Source organism: Gossypium hirsutum, chromosome D05, assembly GCF_007990345.1.
Source record: "Gossypium hirsutum isolate 1008001.06 chromosome D05, Gossypium_hirsutum_v2.1, whole genome shotgun sequence".
Classification (NCBI taxonomy): Eukaryota; Viridiplantae; Streptophyta; class Magnoliopsida; order Malvales; family Malvaceae; genus Gossypium; species Gossypium hirsutum.
In genome coordinates, this window is record NC_053441.1 from 36,653,893 (window position 1) to 36,659,631 (window position 5,739).

At 37.8% G+C, this 5,739-nt stretch overlaps 1 non-coding gene across 1 annotated transcript; it reads right to left on the reverse strand.

The window, feature by feature from the left end:
• Positions 1–1,095: 1,095 nt before the first annotated feature.
• On the reverse strand, positions 1,096–1,202 carry LOC121218019 (small nucleolar RNA R71). The gene has a single exon (XR_005914291.1). It is a non-coding gene; the product is annotated as a small nucleolar RNA R71 (small nucleolar RNA).
• Positions 1,203–5,739: the final 4,537 nt, after the last annotated feature.

A 5,739-nucleotide genomic window follows, 5' to 3' on the forward strand; every position in this document is an offset into this window, starting at 1 on the left:
TTGCCTATTAAGATTTGTTTAATTGGTTGAATTGACATAGGGATATAGTCATGAGATAAATGGATTTTGGTAGGTGAGTATGTTCATAAGTTAGCAAATTACTGAGTTGTCGTGAAATTATACGTAACTGTATAAATAAGAGTCTAATAATTCTAAGTTAAGAAATGTAATTATTATGTCATCTTGATTAAAATCTTATTTTGAAATCGTGCATTTGAGATTTATTTACTTAGTTTAAAATCTTAGTTTTTAATCACCCTCTTTAAACAAAATATTTTTCTTCACCAAATTGTTTTAAATAGCATTCATAAATAATTCTTTTCACAATCCCTGTGGGTACGATAACTCGACATTTACTTGTCACTTTATTACTTGTTGCGATTGTGTACACTTTCACATTTCTGTCGTTCCAAGTTTTTGGTGTCGTTGCTAGGGACTGTGTTTTAAAAAAGTCATTATTTGTGAAGTTGTTAGTTTTGCATTTTGGTTTATTTTTTTGTTCAAATTTTAATTTAGTTAATTTTTCTGTGATTATTTCAGGTGTTTATGAGTATTGACCGAATCATCGATTTACTCCCTGTAGACCCTGAGATTGGACGAACTTTTCGACAACGAAGAAGTCAAGCAAGTCAGAGAAGGACTGAAGAGATTAACTTCGAAAATCTGAATCAAGGAAACGGAGTAAACCTTGCTCAAAATCCTATCCTTATTGCTGATGATAGGGATAGAGCTTTGAAACAGTACGTCGTGCCAGTATTTCGTGATCTTAATTCTGGTATTAGGAGACCTGAAATTGAGGCACAATAGTTCGAGTTGAAGCCAGCCATGTTCCAGATGCTTCAGACAATAGTGGGCCAATTCAGTGGAATGCCTACCGAAGATCCTTACCTACACTTAAGATTGTTTATGGAGGTGAGCAATTCTTTCAAGTTAGTTGGAGTACCCGAAGATGCATTATGATTGAATCTGTTCCCATATTCACTAAGGGACAAAGCTTGAGCGTGGTTGAACTCATTTCCACCAAACTCAATTTCAACATGCCAAGAGTTACCAAAAAAAATCCTTATGAAGTATTTTTCTCCTATCAAGAATACTAATTTGAGAAACGAGATCAATACTTTCCAACAAATGGATTATGAGTCATTGTATGAGGCATGGGAAAGGTACAAAAAATTATTACGGAAGTACCCTCATCACGGAATCCCACATTGCATACAACCTAAGACATTTTATAATGGTCTCAATACTCACACGAGGATGGTAGTGGATGCTTCTGCTAATTGTGCTCTCCTTTCTAAGTCTTATAATGAGGCTTATGAAATCATTAAGACGATTGCCAGCAACAATTATCAATGACCAACCAATTAGGCAGCGTTAGGAAGATGAGTCGCTGGAATACATGAAGTAGACGCTCTTACTTCACTCACATCTCAAGTATCATCAATATCCTCAATGTTAAAAAATCTTACTACTAATGGGTGTAATAGTTTTGCAGCACAACCACTGAATCAATTTGAAAATGTAGCCTGTGCTTATTGTCGGGAAGGACATTTGTTCGAAGAATGTCCATCGAACCCAGAATCTGTGTATTACATCATTAACCAGAACCAAAATTAAGTAAGGCAAGTGCTGCAATCCAATTTCTATAACCCATCATGGCGAAACCACCCGAATTTTTCCTAGATTAACCAAAGGGCAGGAACCAATAACAATTATGTCCAACCTAGATCGACCCAGCCACCTAGTTTTTCCCAACAAGCTCAGAAACCAACCCAAGCTGAACCATCCAATAGCCTAGAGAATTTATTGAAGGCATACATGGTGAAAAATGATGCCTCTCTAAGGAATTTGGAGAATCAAGTGGGCCAGCTTGCAACTAAACTCAGAAATCGACCACAAGGTGCGTTACCTAGTGATACGGAGAATCCGAGGAATCAAGGGAAGGAGCATTGTAAAGTGTTAACATTGAGGAGCGAAAAGACTTTAGAGCCCAATTCCGTCGAAGTTGAGAAGGAGCCAGCTGACGCTCAAGACTCAGAGAAAATTCAACCGAGTGTTGAAATTCCAGTTTCACAGGAAATTAAATCTGCAAAATCCGATAAGGTAACTTCTAAATCAGCTAATTCTGATCAATTAATAACTCTGTTAGATGAAGAATTTCCACAGAAAATGAATCAACCAGTTCCAGTAAAGAAACCTCCACCACCCTACTTCAAGGACTTTAGAAGCAGAAGCATGAAATTCAATTCAAGAAGTTCCTAGACATACTCAAGAAACTTCATATCAACATCCTGTTGGTTAAAGCACTTGAACAAATGCTAAACTACTTCAAATTCATGAAGGATATCCTGTCTAAAAAATAAAGGCTTGGAGAATTTGAGACGATAGCCCTAACGAAGGAATGCAGTGTATATCTTCAAGACACACTACCCCCAAAATTGAAGGATCCTGGATGTTTTACCATACCTTGCAATATTGGAGCAACATATTGTGGTAAGGCACTATGTGACTTGGGTGCGAGTATCAACCTGATGCCCATGTCAATATTTAGGAAGTTGGGGATAGGTGAAGTTAGACCTACTAAAGTTACACTTCAATTTGCAGATTAATCCTTAGCACATCTAGAAGGAAAAATCGAGGACTTATTGGTACGTTTAGACAAATTTATCTTTCCTGCTGACTTTTTGATTCTAGACTTTGAAGCAGACAAAGAGGTGTCAATCATCCTAGGAAGACCATTTTTAGCAACCAGAAGGACCCTTATTGATGTGCAGAAAGGCAAGCTTACTATGCGTGTTTAGGATGATTAGGTAACATTTAACATTTTTAAGCCCATGCGATTTCCTGAGACAATTGATGATTGTTCTGCAGTGTCCGATTTAGAGGATTTAATCATAGAGAAGGAACTCAATTATTTTGAGGACCCATTGGAACAAATTTTGACATCAGATCCTCCAAATGATGAAGAGAAGGATGAATACTTAGCTTTGTTAGAAGCTGGTCAAAGGGAATTTAATACGCAATCCTGCTTTAAATCTTTAGAATTATAGAAAAGGGATTATGCCCAACCAAAAGCGTCAATTGAGGAGCCACCTAAATTAGAACTGAAGGTACTTCCCTCACATTTAAAAAATGTTTATTTAGGTAACTCTTCTACTCTGCCTGTGACTGTTTCAGTAGAATTAACTATTGAGCAAGAAGAAAAACTCATCCTGGTGTTGAAACAATTCAAGAAGGCTATCAGATGGACCATAGGTGATATTCGTAGAATTAGTTCATCTGTATGCATGCACAAGATTATCTTAGAAGATGGCGAAAAAGGGACGATTGATGGACAATAAAGACTGAACCCCATCATGAAGGTCATAGTCAAGAAAGAAATCATCAAGTGGTTAGATGTGGGTATAATTTACCCCATCTCAGAAAGTTCATAGGTAAGTTCGGCCCAGTGCATGCCAAAGAAAGGAAGTATCACGATCATTGAAAACAAAAATAACGAGTTGATACCGACTAGAACGGTTACGGAATGGAGAATTTGCATCGATTACCGGAAGCTGAACAAGGCAATTAGGAAAGATCACTTTCCTTTGCCGTTTTTGGACCAAATGCTAGATAGACTCGTAGGGCGAGACTATTATTGTTTTCTTGATGGATACTCGGGGTATAATCAGATTACAGTAGCACTAGAAGATCAACACAAGACAACATTCACCTACCCGTACGGTACATTTGCATTTAGGCGCATGCCATTTGGTTTATGTAATGCACCTACTACATTTCAAAGATGTATGATGTCTACTTTTACTGACATGATTGAGAAGTATTTGGAAGTTTTTATGGATGATTTTTCAGTACTCAGAGATACATATGATGATTTCCTAGCCAATCTAGCCAAGGTACTAAGGCGATACGAAAAAACAAACCTTGTACTTAACTGGGAAAAGTGTCATTTCATGGTACGAGAAGGTATTGTTCTAGGGCATTGGATAACAAGACATGGAATTGAAGTAGATAAAAAAAGGTAGATGTTATTGAGAAACTCCTACCTCCAATATCTGTAAAGGGTGTTAGGAGCTTTTTGGGTCATTCCAGTTTCTATCGAAGATTCATCAAGGACTTCTCCAAAGTTGCTAAACCCTTACGCAAATTATTAGAGAAGGACATGGCGTTTAAATTTGATGAGGAGTGCTTAAGAGCTTTCAACGATTTGAAGAGTCGGTTAGTCTCGGCACCCATAACAATCACACCAGACTGGGATTTGCCATTTGAATTGATGTGTGACGTAAGTGACTTAACGATCGGAGCTGTCATGGGTCAGCAAAGGAAAATTTGTTTTCATCCCATCTACTATACGAGTTGGACTCTAACAGGAGCTCAATTGAATTACATAGTAACAGAAAAAGAGTTACTTGATATTGTGTTTGCTTTTGACAAGTTTCGATCTTATCTTGTAGGTACCAAAGTGATTGTTTATACGGACCACTCGACAATTAAGTATTTACTTGCCAAGAAAGATGCTAAGCCGAGACTGATCTGATGGGTACTTCTACTTCAAGAGTTTGATCTAGAAATTCAAGATCGAAAGGGAGTGGAAAACCAAGTAGCAGACCACTTGTCCAAATTAGAGCCGCAAGAAAGGAACTCTCCTCTTATACCAATTCAACAAACGTTTCCAGATGAACACATACTAAAGGTAAATCATGTCCATAATACCCCTTGGTTTGCTGATATTGCTAAATTTTTAGTTTGTGGTTTGATGCCAATTGATAAGACGTATCATCAAAAGCAAAAGTTTTTTCACGATGTGAAGTACTACTTTTGGGAAGAATCGTATTTGTTTAAAAAGTGTGCAAATCAAATGATCAGGAGATGCATGGCAGAAGATGAAGCACATAAGATTTTATGCCATTGTCACTTAGCTCCGAGTGGGGGACACTTCAAAGGTACACATATTGCAGCTAGGTATTGCAAGTTGGATTCTTTTGGACAACACTATTCAAAGATGCATATGCTTACGTAAAGAGTTTTGATCGATGTCAAAGGGTCAGAAATGTCACCAACAGCAATGAAATGCCTCGAACAAACATCATTGAGGTAGAATTATTCGATGTTTGGGGCACTGACTTTCTCAGTCTTTTCCCTCCGTCTTTTGGTCATAAGTACATATTAGTAGCAGTAGACTATGTGTCTAATTGGGTTGAGGCGATGCTCAGGTTGTAATGAATTTTTTGCAGAAACTTGTGTTCACAAGGTTTGGAACCTCAAGAGCCATTATCAGTGATGAAAGATCCCATTTTGTGAACAAGTGGTTGAAATGGTTATTAGATAAACATGAAGTGAAACACAAGGTCGCTACAACTTACCAACTACAGACGAATGGGCAAACTGAACTGGCAAACAAGGAGATCAAAGGCATGCTTGAGATGGTAGTTTGCCCGAACCGATGAGATTGGTCCAAAAGACTGGATGATGCTTTATGGGCTTATAGGATAGCATACAAGACACCTTTAGGGATGTCACCCTATAGGTTAGTCTTTGGGAAAGCCTGCCATCTACCCTTGGAGTTAGAACACAAAGCTTACTGTGCTCTCCAACGACTCAACTTGGATCTTAAAAGTGCCAAAGAGAAAAGGATGCTTCAACTTAACAAGTTAGAAGAATTCTGAATGTCTTCATACGAGAAAGTCAAATTACTTAAGAGAGACTCAAGAAATGGCATGACAAGCACATTCAAGTTCG